Genomic DNA, 16,088 nt, shown 5'->3' with positions numbered 1-16,088 from the left:
TAACACCAAAGTGCGGATACATGTGGCTGCCTTCTTTTCCCACACCCCATCTATCCTATGTTCTGGTTACACAATTTAGAGTCCTTCATTTTTCTTAATCTTTAGAGCTTCTGCTCATCCTGGATGCTCTTCAGTTTCTCATCTGCCTGGATCACACTGACTTCTATACAATCATTGTCTCTTTAATGAAGGCCCTCTTGACCACCACAATTATTCCTTCCTTTGCACCCATACAATATCCCATCTCATTCTTATATTTACAGGACACCTATAATATGTTATTTCTCCTATATTGTTACATGTTTGTTTCCTTCTAGAATACTAGCAGTTTCCTACAGTTATAAACTATATATCTGTCATCCTTTTATACTTTATGGCTAGCCTTTGGCTATTCTGGGCTGTTCTTTTAGAGGTAATAGTTTTCAGTGCCTTATTCGTTCACCAATTTCTAAACACACATATAGACTAACTGTCCAAAATTGAAGAGAACAGAGCAGATACATCATAGCAACAGTAGAGTGCGTGTCTGTGATTAACCTAGAGGGTTACAACAGTAAATGAAACATTTATAGGCAGCAGTGTAGGTGAACACTGGCCACTGGTGAAGAAAGTGATAGGGAAATAAACAGTAATCACTCCTGGTATTCATATAGCCCTTTTAGTACCCAAAATTATTTCACATGTTTTATTTTCCTTTATCTTTATAATAATGATATACTGTAGGGAGAGCATATTTCTCTCTCCTAGTTCTCTCAGATGGTAGAACTGAGATATAGCGAGATTGAATAACGTATCTATTGTCTATTTACAACCAAATAAGAACTCAAGTTGGATCTCTTGACTCTAGCCCTATGTCCTTATACTGACATGAATGATAGTATTTTGGGTGCATTTATTTACTTAATATATATGATATATGAAAGGCACCATACTCATTCTGATCCTTGTGTATACAGAAATAAAAGAAAAATTATAACCCTCAAGAAACTTATAGTCCAAAAAGTAAAGGAATGAAATGTATAGTCCAAGGTAAAATATAAGCAGGTAACTATATAATTACACTTCAATGTATTAAGTGTTGATGTTATGTACTAAATGTTTTGTCTCCTCAACCCCCAGAAGAATTCACACGTTAAAACCTAGTCCCCAACAATGATGGTATCTGGACATGGGACATGGGGCCTTTGTGAGGTGATTATGTCATGAGAGTGGAGCCCTTACAAATGGAATCCATGCCCTTATTAAAGAGATCCCAGAAGGCTCCCTCTCCCCTCTCGCTATGTAAGGACACAGCAAGAAGACTGTCATCTATGGACCAGGAAGTCAGTCCTCAAGCAGCTGATGCCTTAATCTTAGTCTTCTCAGCTACCAGAAATTTGAGACATAAATTTCTGTTGTTTATAAGCCACCCAGTCTATGGTATTCTGTTAAAGTAGCTAAACAGACTAATATAGTTAACAGAAAAACATGTTATGAATGTCATAGAGACTCATTAGAACATTTAACCAGCCAGAGAGTTTGTTAGGCAAGTAGACTGGACACTGAGGATGATGAGAAAGAAAATTTGGTCAGCAAATCTTCCCTGGGAAACCAGTGCTTGAAGAACATGTCCCAGTTGGCTAAAAAAGGAGTGAGGAGTAGGCGAAAGATCATTTGGGAGAGAAACAGCAGAATGTACAAAGGCACAGCCATGTAGAAAAATGGCACATTTTTACTGTAAATTACTCTCGTGTCCAGATCCCTCTTCAATAGAGGACTTGTTAATCCCACTGCTCAGAGAGATGTCGGGTAGCTTTTAGCTGTCAGCACCTTTAAGAAGTGCCTCAGCTGTCTGTAGAGCTTTCACCCAAGATCATGCCCTCTCCTAAGGACACCCATATCCATATCTCCTCAATGCAGGGGCATAAAAACCTGACCACCTTGGCCCATCTCAAGATGCTTATTAAGGGCCATTTTAGCCCACAAGGTCCCTGTGATGTTGGCTGAGGCTGCAGTTGAGCCTGCATTTTAGCTCCTAATTAAGACATATCTTCCTTCCCAAGATCAGGACCCTGGCTAGGAAAGAACAGGACATTGACATAGCAGATAGGTTATCTAGGTTGTCTAAAGTAGAAGTCCACAAGAATCCTAAATCTTTAGATTCCCAAAACCCTATATAGCTTCTGAAGTGCCCCCTACTATCAACAGCTAATGCACTCCCCTTTTTCAAGAAGAAAATACAGAGGCTTCCCTCTGCAAGATATATCCTGCTTCTCTCAGGATATACCCCTATCTCCAATTCTGGCCACTTGTCTATATAGCTATGGTTAACTTCCAGCATAACCAAGCCAAGGCCATAGGGGGTCTATAAGAAAAGAAAGATAGTATACTTTCCCAGCATACAGGATTTAGAATCCTAACAAGGACTCCAAGAGATAGCACAAAGTCACTTATATGCACCTGGCCATCTACTTTAGGTAGAAAGAGAAGTGATGCAAAATGGGAATATAGATAGACAGACAGACAGATAGATAGATTCATGGACAGTGACAGTTGGCTTGGCAGGCTGATCAGAGTCTGGAAAGAAGAAATATGAGAAAACCAGAGACAAGGAAATCCAGGGTATATGTATGTACATGAACATATGGAAGTGGACACAAATTATAAAATTCTTTGTATCGGGATCCCTGGGTGGCGCAGCGGTTTGGCGCCTGCCTTTGGCCCAGGGCGTGATCCTGGAGACCCAGGATCGAATCCCACATCGGGCTCCCAGTGCATGGAGCCTGCTTCTCCCTCTGCCTGTGTCTCTGCCTCTCTCTCTCTCTCTGTAACTATCATAAATAAATAAAAATTTAAAAAAAAATAAATAAATAATAAAATTCTTTGTATCATATGATCAAGCCCACCAGACAGCATTCAACACAGAAGAGGTACTAAACAACCATGGAAATAGAACATTGGAATATCCTTCCAAAGGCACAGCTGAAATTCCAGCTTTGGAATTTCACCAATGACTTACTAGGATGGAGTATCATCCTCTAAGGCTAGTAGACTCTTTGAATGAAAGGCCTTCATATAGGTCATATTCCCAAAAGGATAAATACATGGTTCTAGGTACTAAGAAGTAGGAACAAAAGTGGCTCCATCTCTCATCTTTACCAGTGACCTGCTTGAATCATGTGTGCATCCTTTTTCTGCAATTCTGAGTTCTATGTACATAAGCACCCTGGTTCTCAAAGGGAAAACACTTTGGCTAATGAATACAGTGTAATCCCAATGTATCATAAACTCTGACTGTAGACTGGGTATTCAGGCTCCATGTGCCCAGGGACCAGGTGGCAATAGGAGCAGTAATAGTTTTGGCAGAGTAATTGACCTATCATTAGGTAGTAGGGCTGCTATCTACTTAGTGATCCACTTGGGCACCTCTTAGTCCTCCCTTGCCTAAGTATGATGACAAATGGGCAAGTGCAGAAATTCTGGTTTGAGAAGGACACTGTGACCAGGGGCTGAGACTACTTAAGGCAAAGGGTATGGGATGGGTCATGCCATCAGGTAAGCAACTGAGACCAACAGAAATGCAAGGTGAGAATATATAGAGAATCAATAGTGAAGGCAGGAGGCCATAAGTATAAGTGGTCAGCCTAAGGCCACCTATAGCATTGGGCTATAGTGTGTCTCACTAACGTGCTGTTTATAATTTAACCCAGGGAGAGAAGTCAACAGAATCCTAAAGAGCTGCTTCCTAGATGTATTGAAATTTGCATCTCAATGGAGCAAGGGGCAGGTTCTGGCAGACATTGTGCACCACCCAGATCTCGTTCCTTCCTATTCCAGCTACTTGGAACGTTGCCAGCAGACATCTATCAGCTGTCAGCCCCTCAGGATTGCCTCAGCTTTGGAGAGCCCTCTTGTCTATGGGATGCCCTTGCTAAGGAGGCCCATATCTGATGATTAATTGACGTAAGAATATAGAGATCTGCCATCTTGGCCCAACCCAGAGTAACCCTGAGGGGCCATTCTAGTTCTGGAGATCCCTGTAGAATTGACTGAGGCTTGGGTGTGTGTCTTAGCTCAACATATCCTCCTTTTCAATCCTGTTGTTTTTGCCAGCCCACCAGAATGCTGGTCCCAAGGACACTCCATAATAATTACTCTACCCTCAAAACTCCATTTCGGAATTTCTCTACATAACACACTCAACAATGGATGAGAACATCTAGAAAAATAAACAAATTATAAGTCATTTGAATAGAGGGGAAAAATACTTTTTTTATTGGAATACTTTTTATTTCTGAAAGTAGTATTGTAGTAGGGTATTAAGGCATCAAGAACAGAATTATTTAATGGAAACAAAGAGGGAGTGAAGCTACCCAAGCTTTGTTCCTCTACTTAGAAGTTCTATCGATATGTAGGGGATGAGGAGTGGCATGGAGGTAACAGAAAAGAGAAAAAATGGCCATGTGACCAACCTTGTATGTTTTGTAGATCTATTGATTGCTCTCATGAAGAAGGCTGCCCTACCACCCAAGTCTCTGGGTTTCTGCCAAAACAAGATTTGGCAAGAGGCTTTTACTTGGTATAGAGAAGAGGTTCCTCTGGGTCAGCTCCGAAGTAAGTCCTGCTATTTAGATAGAAATGACATAAATATGTTCTTTCCTCCCTGCTGATAGCTCTCAGAGGCAGCAATTGACCCAAGAGGCCCCAGAGACTCAGGGAATCACAAGATCATGAATAAGCAAGTGCAGGAAAGAGTGCAGCCACCAGTGCCTTAATAGAGATCACAAATGGCCAAATTTCCAGCCCAAATGACCATAACCTTGGCAGACAAATAGAATTCTGAGGGCAGAAGGAAATCTTCAAATGTTTATGTAATTTTCTACAGGGGAAGAGTTTGCTGATTCTAGGAAGGGCGGGCCCTCCAGGCTAGCCACCACACTCCAGTAATTACTCTGAGCCTTAACACTTTGGAAATTCACCTTTAAAATTTCTCGTCTGAGTTTTAAGGCACAATAGGCAATTCATTCATTTCCTCCCAGCAGACCTGGCACATGTGACTGTCTCCTGAGAAAAACATTTATCACCTCAAGGTGGTCTGCCTGCAACAGCCTTCTCTAATACTTGATTTAGAGGAAGTGAGCCCATATGACTGTCTCAGGAGACTAATCACAAGATTGGGAAATAAAGCATTGTGAATAATTTTTACAATATGCCTTTCAGTGAAGTGCACACACAACTTAGAACCTGGAAAATGTTTTCCTAAATTTTATCATTTTCACTCATTATTTTCATCAAAATTTCTCAGCCAATGGAGTTTCTCTCATTTTGCTAAGATCATCTTTAAACTCATTTCTTTGAAAGCTGAAATTATAATTATTTTCTATTATATAATGCACACCTATCCAAACTCAGGTGGCTCCTACCAAAAGACATATCCTCAATTTGCAAGATAGGATATAGACGCTATATTAGTGCTTAATAGGGACATTCAAGTGGTGGGCCAGGGATTGAGAGAATATGGCTCAGAGCTTTTTCTTTAGAGGCAATAATCCCATTTCTGCCCATCTTCTTTTCATATGATTCTACTGCAGGGCTGCCTCCTGCACAAAGTACTCTTCACCAATTCAATCAACCATCTAGTGTATCTGTTGCTCAAGACAGTTGTTTTTTTTTCTTTTGTCTTAGCACTTAATGGATACTGCCTATCCATGACCATCTCTTCACTTCTTCAAAGATAAGGACCATTCTTCTATGTCTTTCTTATATGAGACTTAGAGTGACTTTCATATATTAAGCACCATATACGTATTGTTGAAGTGAGTCAAAACAATGCAATTGTGTTATAGGAATAGTTCCTCCAAAAGATAGAAGAGTGAAGAAGAGAAAGACAAATTATACTCTGTTTTAAGATAAGATTTAAACTAGCTCTCCAGATTCCTGTCTACTCACTGGCTGTAAGCCATTGGCCTTTACTACAATTTTTTATCTCAAAATTGAATGCTTGTTTTCTATCTATGTTTTTTTAATAGAGATAACATGAAAGATGAAAGTGATATTGTTTGTGAGATGTTCTAAGATCCTTTCACAAAAGTCTTCAGAAATTGTTTCTTTATTGGGAATAAAAATCAGTTTCTCTGAAGGACATTCACATCTACAGAAGCAAATGGAAAGATGTGGTTATGGTGGAGTTGCTGTGTTGATGATAAATCAAATAAGACTGAACTAGACAACATGTTAGGGAAATATAAAAGGCCAGATAAACCAAGAGATTAGCTAAAGAAACTTGTTGCATATCTGTGTAGGTGGGAAGCACACAAACAGCAAAGGGCATCCTGGGGGACAGCAGGAAAGCAGTGCTGAACATTATAGAACAAAGAGAAGCATTCAAGTTAAGAAATACAATAACCATGGAAATTAAAAATGCACAAAGTGAGCCAAGAACAATTCCAAAGAAGCTAAGTGTAGGTGAAGCATCCAGGTGGGACAAAAAAAAAAAAAAAACAAAAAAAAACTCTGAGAGAAGAAGAAGAGGTAGAGAGAGGCTTAGGTAAACATTAGTCAACTCAGGAGAGTGAGCCCTGCCTATGGAAGACAACGACTGCTGTTCATCTCTCCACCTGCTGAGTTCCTCCCAATAAGGATGCAATATGGAAACCTCTTTTCACGCAAGTCAACTTCACCCAGCCTTTGCAAACAGTGTTAAGTCCTAGAGGGAGACAAGGAAATACCATTCAGCTGTCTTGAGGAAAAGGCAAATAAAGCTACTGCTGATTTTCATAAAAAACAAAATTTATGGTGTCCAGTGGTAGAAATGGAAGAGAAAAACGTGCCTTACCTTGAATTGGAATCCTAGCTAATTATAGTTATATGAGGCCCCAAACCCATGTGATGATGACAGTTTCTGCAGGATGTTTTGTCATTTCCATCTGATGGTATGAATCCATTCCTGCCCACTGCATCTCACTGCAACTTGTACTTCCTCTTATCAGTCTGGGCCTGAACCACAAATAAGGCTCAAAAAGCAGGGACCCTCACAGTCTCTCCAAATCCCAGCTTGTTGCTGTTCTCTTAAGCATCGGAGGCATCAGAACCTGGAAGACGGCAGCTAAGGACAGAAAAGAGACTCGAAGGGTTAGATTCTCAAAGGCCCAAGCAAACTCTCCCAATTTTGAACTGCTGAGATATATAAAGAGGTAATGATTTTCCAAAGTTCATGGTAATAAATCTGTGATTACAGAGAGGATCAAAATGAATGACTTTCAACCCCAGGTTCTACATTCTCCTTGGTAAGCCCCTGGGCTTGGCCTACCAGGAATATCTCATGTCATAGAAATGAAAGCATGATGAGACCAGTATCAGGGAATATTTGGTATCCAGTAAACTAAACCCATTACTGACCCATTAGTGTTATGAAGTCTAAGGACACTAAAATACATTTACTTTCCAAAATGGTAGTGTCACTGTGCCTTTATATTTTTGTCCAAATTTTTGTTCCAAGTTATCTGGAATGAGGATCACAGCAGGTAAGGTAATTCACAGACTTATAGTGATATCATTTCATTTGACATGTTTGATAAGTGCTTAAACTAATTGGTGTAAAGTATTTAAAAAGCCAAAAAGGTGAAGAAAAAGAATGGCAAAGTCTAGACTCTGAGATTTGCTATTTAATGTTTTACACAGTGTATAAAACTGATTTTACTTCCTCTTCCCAGATCTGACACCCAGATGGTCCTGAGTTAAGAATCTTAAGCATGTTAACCACACCACACATCAAAGAAACAATTATTCAGTATTACAGGGCTCCTTCCCACTGACTCAGCAAGCTAATTATCCTCACCTATCTCAGTATCCAGCTACTACCAGGTTGAAGGCACAGGAATTAAAGAGGAAAGCATCTAAAAAGTTGACCACCAATGATTTCACTACCTGGAAATACGCCATGTGAAAAGATTTCAAATGTCACAAGCTTCCTGATTTCAATAGATAATAACTTGAATGATTTTGAATAAAGTTATGTTTCCTAATTTCCCATGTACCTCAAAAGAGAGAGCTTCATTATTTTTATTGTTTTTATTTTTTTTGTTGACTGCTTGAAATTGGAATGGAGTTCTCTCTTAAAAATCACATCCTATTCTTTATTAAGGAAGCCTAATTATTGTTTAAATCCTTGGATTTAGAAAATTTAGAGATCAATGAAAAACAAAATATTTTCTTTCTTTTTTTAATCTTTTCACTTATAAAGAAGTTCTGCTCTGAACCTGATTCTGTTGGGCACCACAAGTGCATTCAAAACAATAATCATTAGCACATAAAGTAAAAGCTTAATTTTAATCAATGAATTAGTTTAGTGGAGAATAATTAATTAAAATACCATAAAATGGAAGAGAAGGAAAGAAATACCTTGGGGTATTGATTTAACCTTAGATTCCATTCTCTATAGCAAAAGGATGGAAAACCAATTGCTGGAGGGAGAAAGAAATCATTGTACCTTCAGAACCAGTGTCCATTGCCTGATGTAGTCAGTAAGTACTATAAGAAGAGAAATATGTTTGTTCAGCTTACCAATATATTCTCAGCTCCTCATACATAGTAAATGCTCCAAATTTTTTGAAAGTCTATATATTGTAGACGGTCCCTTTGTCAAGATATTAGCTGTAATTATATTGTAAGTAGTGATACTTCCATATAATACATTTATAACTATGTATCTTATATAGTATGTAATATCTATGTGTATTAATATATAAACCTAAAAAGACAAAAAATATGATTATCTCACTGAATTAAGTAACAATGAATTATATATGTGATAATAGGAATTATCCATTTATCCATTCATTAAATATTTATGTACTATCATGTGTTAGAATCTATTTTCAGTGATAGATTATGGACTTGCCAAAAGCAAAATATGTACAGTTCACAAGACTGAAGTTAGCACATTCTTTCAAATTAGTCTTCTGGAATTAAATTTAAAGCCGTTTAACTGTGTTTGAAATGAGTTATCTCTGAACAAGATTTGGTCTGCTCCATGAACCAATGGTTAGGAAATTCCTAAATTGGACATTTGGGATGAACATTGTAAAGAACATCATCAGAAGGAGAGCTAATGGATTGTGACTCCATTTCCCCAGGAAAGTAGTAAAAAGGCCCTGAAAATAATTGTAACCCTCACACCAGGCAAGAATACCCTCCTGGCAGAGACTCAAAGAGTTATTCCAATTGGGTCATTAAGAAAATACTTAGATCAAAAGTTGCCATTGAAATTGTTCTTTAGAAGAGTTCTGCTGTCAGCAGGAAGAAATGGACCATGAAATGTTTGATGCTTTTGCATTTAAAAATAGAAGGAGTAAAGTACAGGCAGCATGTTGCAGGGGAAGAATTCCACAATACATTTGAACTAGATGACCTGCTAAATCTTTACCATCTCTCATTTCTGTAATTCAACCCTACTGCACTTAAGTACACCATAAAAATAAAGCCATGTGGGAACATGACCGTCAGTAACAACAAAAATAATAACACTCTGAGCTCCTTCCTTAGATGAAAGGCTCCATGCTTTTACAAAACACTTTGCAAACATTATCTTTCTAATTCTCACAACACTCACAGTGTGTGGGAGGAAAGTATTATTATCCCATTTTGCAAATGGAGAAGTTGAGGTTCACGGAGTTTGACTGGCCCATAGCCACAAAACAGGACAACAAGAGAACTGAATCTATTGACTCTCAGAAGTGAGCTGCTAGAAAACAAGATGCCCTGACAAAATTTGAGGGGGGGGTCAAGGTAAAGTCTGCTCCTGGTATGTAACAATGATATAAATAATAAAATTGGAATAAAATTGCAATTAGAATTAAAGGAATTAAAAAAAAGATGAGGTGAGGTTTCACAAAGGTTAAAACACATCAAAAGGAAATGAATTAGAGCCCTTACCCTAGTGATGGCTTTACAGAGGATAAATAAGAAACAGTCAGACTTCTGAATTATGACATTATTCAGAAAAAAACAAATAAATATAAGAAAAGCCAGTTGTCTCAAATTCAATTGCAATAATAATCAGACTAGGGGTGCCTAGGTGGCTCAGTCAGTTGGACGTCTGCCTTCAGCTCAGGTCATGATTCCAGGGTCCTAGGATCAAGTCCCAAGTCGGGCTCCCTGCTCAGCATGGAGTCTGCTTCTCCCTCTGCCCCCTCCCCCTGCTCATGATCTCTCTCTCTCTCTCTCTCTCTCTCTAATAAATAAAATCTTTGAGATAATAATAATAATATCAGACTAATTGGAATTCTGTTATCCTAAATATCCAGATCTAAATTCTCAAACAATATTCAGTGTGTATGACACCAGTTCTGTACTTCAGCCTTACAGCAATTAACTGCAGTATCTGGCCACAAAACAAAACAGTTACTTACCTATAAATGAATGAACAAATGAACAAATGACTGAATTAATGGACAAAATAAAATTTTTTAAAAAACATATTTGTCTCATCCACATCTTTTAGGCGTGACTAAGACTTCCTAGATAGATAATAGCTAAATGAGACCTAACTCGTTATCCAAAAGGACAGGAAACAACTAATGGAAGAAAAATGTCAACAACAAAGGTGACTGTCATTTTAGGAGGGCCAACATTTTCCAGGTTGCCTTGGGCAGCCATATGTCCTAATTCAACACACAGTTCAGCTCATTCTAGGCATGCACTCCATACAATGCAGCTCTACTTGAACAAACTGAAGCCACTTGCCCTTTCAATCATTGTGAGCAAGTTACACATACCCTTCAGGCATCTGCTATTAGGGACTGTGCTTCAAGGAACCACAGAGATCCTAAGTACTCTTGATTCAGCCTGCTGAGTCAGTGGCAGGGATGGGCAGAGAGAAGAAGACAGTATGGCAGCCTCACAAGCTACTAAACCTCAAATGGAAGAATATATTAGGCCTCTCTTTTTTGCCTTGGATGTTTGAGGATTCTCTGCATTTATTGACTGTAGTTAGAGATCTGCCTTCTCAGACTTCTAATAGAACCATTAGTTGATGGGAATAGCTGAAATAGGAAGAAGTTGACTAAGTAAATAGAGGCAGAGCCAATGCAATTTCTGAGGAATTCATACTTATCTTCTATATTTTTTAAAAGATTTTACCTATTTATTTATTTGAGAGAGAGAGCACAAGGGGAGGAGCAGAGGGAGAGGGACAAGCAGACTTCACACTCAGGGTGGAGCCTGAGGTGGGGCTCTATCCCACGACTCTGAGATCATGACCTGGGCTGAACCCAAGAGCTGGATGCCCAACCCTAACTGAATGAGCCACCCAAGTGCCCTCATGCTATCTTTTAAAAAAATTTTGACTATATAATGATTCTTTTGTTTGTTTGTTTGTTTGTTTGTTTGTTTGTTTCCACTTACATGTACTGGTCTTCAAAAGAAGCAAATGTGTAAAAACAAAGCCAATAAGCCTAGCACCATTCTCCGTATGTAGTATACATCACTTGACAGACTATAGCATTCTTATTATTGGTGCAGTAATAATATACCGTGTGGTGGTAAGAACATGAGAGTCTCAAGAAATCATGCATTTCTGCTCCCTTTTGAACCAGAGAAGGGTACCCTGCATTCTCCATCTGTAGGCACTATATTTATCGCCAAATGTATTAATTCTTTGAAGACAAGCTTTCATACTAATCCAGGTAGTTAAAGGCTTTATAATTTGTACAATAAATATATATTTTATAATTATATGAAGTATTTAGTTATATATTATATATTTATATATTTTACCATGTCTTCTATATTCAATACATATATATGGTTATTGTATATACACAGATTTATGAAGAATTACATTTGTCAGGGCGCCTAGGTGGCTCAGTGGTTGACTGGCTACCTTCGGATCAGGTCGTGGTCCTGGGATCCCAGGATCAAGTCCCACATCAGGCTCCCTATTGGGAACCTGTTTCTCCCTCTGCCTATGTCTCTGCCTCTCTCTGTGTGTCTCTCATGAATAAATAAAGAAAATCTTAAAAAAAAAAAAAGGAATTACATTTGTCATTGTGCTGCATGTTGTGAGGTACTGCCCAGATGCCCCTTCAGGAATGAAGGACATATTTTCCCAGCTACTGAGAGTGGTACCAGGAAACAGCCCTCAGCTGAAAGTCTTGCTTTGGGATTCCCTGACCTGAAGAAAAAAACTTCACATGAGACTATGCCTCCTTCTGGTAACGGGTCTTTCACACTCAGGAACTGATCAACATGGCAAGCCCCATTTACCCAACTTAGAATAATAGAGCACCATCACAGCTCCAGAGCTGCCAGTGAGCTTGCTAGACCCTTAATCATATTAAATCACAGATCAACTTTTTTTCTCAGTCAAATTCTGCTTCCTGGCCCTGTCTTCCACAGGGCTGGTTCCCAAGAGCACTTCCTGACAAATGCCCCAAACACTTATCTCCATCCCCACATCTGCTGAGGACTGCTCCCAACATACAACTCAAAGACTCAAAATGATAAGATAATAAATATATTAATTCAAAGACTGAGGAGATCAAGGATGCCACGATTTTTCCTGAATTTTGAGAGATGTAGGGTCAAGGGTCCTTATAACTCAATAAGAAAATAAACTTTTGAAAGGAATTCCACATTTTTTAGAAACCTGTATATAGGATTTTAGAGTGATTCTCTTTGGAAATACATCCAAGTGTTATTTTAACTTTCCTGGTGAGAAAGCTGAATACTAAGTTATTCTTACTTGCACTCATCATGAGGGTTGCTTAGTGACAGGTGAAAACTGTGGCAAAGTAGATGGAGACCTGTATTTAAATATAAATGCCTGCACTTGATATGCAGCCATGGGCAAGTCTCTTAGCCTCCCTGAGCCTCATTTCCTTCATCTGTAATGGGAAAATTATGACAAAATAAAATATATTATGTAACCTGCCCAGTTCCATGCTTGGCACATTGTGTTACTCAATAAATGTTTGGTTACCCTTGATGATAAAGGGTAGCATCACCTTTTAATTGCACGATAAGAGAGGTTCACATCACAGCAAGACTAGAGGGAAATGCCAAATGGCTATAGGTATGTATGGCATAAACTAGATATTTTTAAGCATCTAGAAGTTAGAGAAACTTCACTGAAACTTTCTCTGAAGTCCCAAACCCATACTTGCTACCTTCTGTCTTCTGCACATCTTCTAGAGCTCAGTCACTCCCTACTAGGCTCCTGTATGTTAATTTCCTTTTTTTTATTGAGCACCCATGACAGATAAATAGCCTAAAGTGCCTATCAGAAATGAGCCCCTCGTCTTCATTCATTTTGCTAGAGATCTTCTGATGACAGATGAACTTTAGTAGTAATAGCCTGAGCAACATTTTCAGACATTCAATCTATTCTCAAGCAAACATAAACTCAATTTCCTCCAACTTAACCCATCAGAAGGATTTCATCAAGAATCACTCAAATCTCACTGACTCATGCTCCCATTAGCTGACACCCCTCAAGGCTCTTCAGCTTCTCCTCTCATTTGTTTCCCAGGAGCCTCTAAAGCCACTAAAGCCTTACACACCCTCATGTGCTCTCACTTGGAGTCTTTTTCCATGCTCCAAGCTGCCTCATGTGCTCCAGAAGCCACTTAACAGTGTCACCTAGGACTGCTGTTCCTGCCATTCTCTCCATGACAACCCTGATTCCAGGCCAGGGAACCTCTCCGAAGGTCCACAAAGCAACCAGCACTCAAGCAGCCAACATCACTCTGTGTCGCCAGCAATGAGGTTGTGTCATGTGCTGAGCTGTGGGAAATGAGGCTGGAGAGGGGGTGCCAAGGAGCCAGACAATGCCTCATCCTAAGCTTGGGCTTAGCCTACAGTCAGCAAGAAGTCATCTAAGGGTTTAAATGGGGACTTGACATATATATATATAATTCACCAACATTGCTAGTTCAAGTAGAGGATGAATTGTAGGGAGACAGACTGCAGTCAAGGGAATGGTTAAAAAGATCCTGTAATGGTGCCAGGCTGTGATGGAGGTGTCCTTGATCTCGGCAGTGTCTCTGTACTGGGTGGAAGGACGGCTGACTTCTCTGGGCTACATTTACTGGGCTTCCCTTTCGCCCAGTTCCTAATTAGTTTGGGCCAGTAGTTACCAGCAGGAGACTGGAAAATAGGAAGATAGAAAAATCCAGTGTGTTTCACCCTCTCTCTCTGTTGCCTCTCCTCCTTGGCACGTGCACACATGCCACTGTTCTGGCTTCTGCCCAAAGATCCCACCCACCCAGGGCTCTGGGAACCCCACTTCCTCCTTTTGTCCCTCCCGCCCAGGGTTGATTGTGGCTTCCTGCTATTGCTAACATCGGAGTTGCTGCGTTGTCTCATTTGGCTTCTCATCTCTTCCATCACCTGTGTAACTGATCCCTTGTATAAAACTCTCTCTTTTAAATATCTGAAGTTTTTCTTTTCGTGGTTGGACTCTGATACAGGAGAGAATACATTTGAGAAATATTTAAGAGGCAGAAGCATGGGGACTTTAAGAAGGTAACCCTTATAGCCTTGCTCAAAGTTGTTCTCACTCTTTTGTACTTTCTGAACTGAATTGATGTTTATTATATTGGTTCCTCGGCCAGCTGGCTATACCCTCTTCCACGAGATGCTATTTGCAGCATGGCAGATTGGGAGTGCTCAAACCCCATGTAACAATAATAAAATATGAAAAAACAAACAAACAAACTGTATGCTGCATGTGTGGGCCAGACAAGCCTCTGCGGGTGCCCATCTTCCCCAAGAGTCACTCACTGCTCAGGTCTCCCAGGCTTCAGACTGCCAGCTTCCACAAACCTGGAACGAGAACCCTGCTAGGGAAGACCAAAGCTGAGGCCCCAGGTATCAGTACTTGATTTAGAACCTGATACGTGAAGACCCAACAAAGTTGTTAAGATATGACTTCGTTGGATGGAATCAGATAAGAATGTAAGGCCCCAGTGACTAAGAAGGAAAAAGACAAGGAGCTGATGCTGAGACATGGACATCTAGCTTAGAGAGGATGGCAGGCACGAATGTAGAGCATGCCTGGCCTGGCCTGGCCTGGCCTGGCCTGGCCTGGAAACAAATGCACACAGATGCTCTGAGCACAGCTGAAGACACCATGCTGCCTAAGTAGTGGAGGGAGGATGTCAAGGAGGCACCTCTATCCTAGAAAACTGATTAGTTCTAATAAAGAGTTTATTAGACTAATAAAGGTTTAGTGGGTGTTGGCCAGACTAATACATATTTTGTTTTATTTTATTTTATACTGTTTTATTTTTAAAGATTTATTTGTTCATTTGAGACAAAGAGAGAGAACATGAGCAAGGGAAAGGGCCGAGGGAGACAGAGAATTTCAAGCAGATTCCATGCTGAGCATGGAGCCTGATGTGGGATCCTGAGATCGTGACCTGAGCCAGGATCAAGAGTCAGATGCTCAATCAACTAAACCACCCAGGCACCCCTATTATTTTTTTTAATTTTATTTATTTATTTATTCATGACAGACACACAGAGAAGCAGAGACTTGAGCAGAGGGAGAAGCAGGCTCCATGCAGGGAGCTTGACGTGGGACTCGATCTGGGGTCTCCAGGACCATGCCCTGGACTGAAGGCAGGCGCTAAACCACTGAGTCACCCGGGCTGCCCTCTATTTTATTTTTTGATTAAGTAAACTTATTTTTGAATACTTTCAGATTTTGAGAAAAGCTGCAAAGAGAGTACAGAGAGACCCTAAGTACCCTTCACCCATTTTCCCCTGTTACCAGCTTTCATTCGTGGTACAAGTGTCATTGAAACCAACCTTGGTACATTACTGCAAACTAAACTCCACACTATTGCTAGTTTTTTCCTAATATCTCCCCCTGTGATCCCAGTACATTACATTTAGAGACATTTTATTTTTACTCTCAATCTATCTTACTTCTTAAGGAGAAAAATATCTGTCCTCATTTATTTTATTAAAGGAGCACATAAATAAATTATCCATATGTAATATGTATTTATAAGCATACTGTTCCAAACTTTAATAAATTTTCCCAAGGAAAATTCCCAGGCTAAATTCTCTTCCTTAGGAGAGTGTATTTAGGCATAAAGTACAGG

The 16,088-nt window shown here is 39.7% G+C and overlaps 2 long non-coding RNA genes across 14 annotated transcripts in view; one reads left to right on the top strand and one right to left on the bottom strand.

Moving 5' to 3' along the window:
- LOC140633643 (uncharacterized) overlaps window positions 1-16,088 on the bottom strand; it is a 440,888-nt gene that overhangs the window by 12,084 nt on the left and 412,716 nt on the right. For 5 of the 13 annotated variants that reach the window (XR_012031214.1, XR_012031220.1, XR_012031211.1 and 2 more), the window contains one exon: window positions 6,815-7,084. The exons of the other annotated variants lie outside the window; for them this stretch is intronic. This is a non-coding gene — a long non-coding RNA (uncharacterized lncRNA). The remainder of the gene's footprint in view (window positions 1-6,814; window positions 7,085-16,088) is intronic. 13 annotated transcript variants of the gene reach the window in all.
- Window positions 4,190-8,003, top strand: LOC140633645 (uncharacterized). Its single transcript, XR_012031223.1, has 2 exons — window positions 4,190-4,593; window positions 7,692-8,003. It is a non-coding gene; the product is annotated as an uncharacterized lncRNA (long non-coding RNA).

Source organism: Canis lupus, chromosome 5 (genome assembly GCF_048164855.1).
Source record: "Canis lupus baileyi chromosome 5, mCanLup2.hap1, whole genome shotgun sequence".
NCBI lineage: Eukaryota > Metazoa > Chordata > Mammalia > Carnivora > Canidae > Canis > Canis lupus.
Note: the sequence above shows the minus strand (reverse complement) of the source record. Positions and strands in the feature narration are given on the sequence as shown.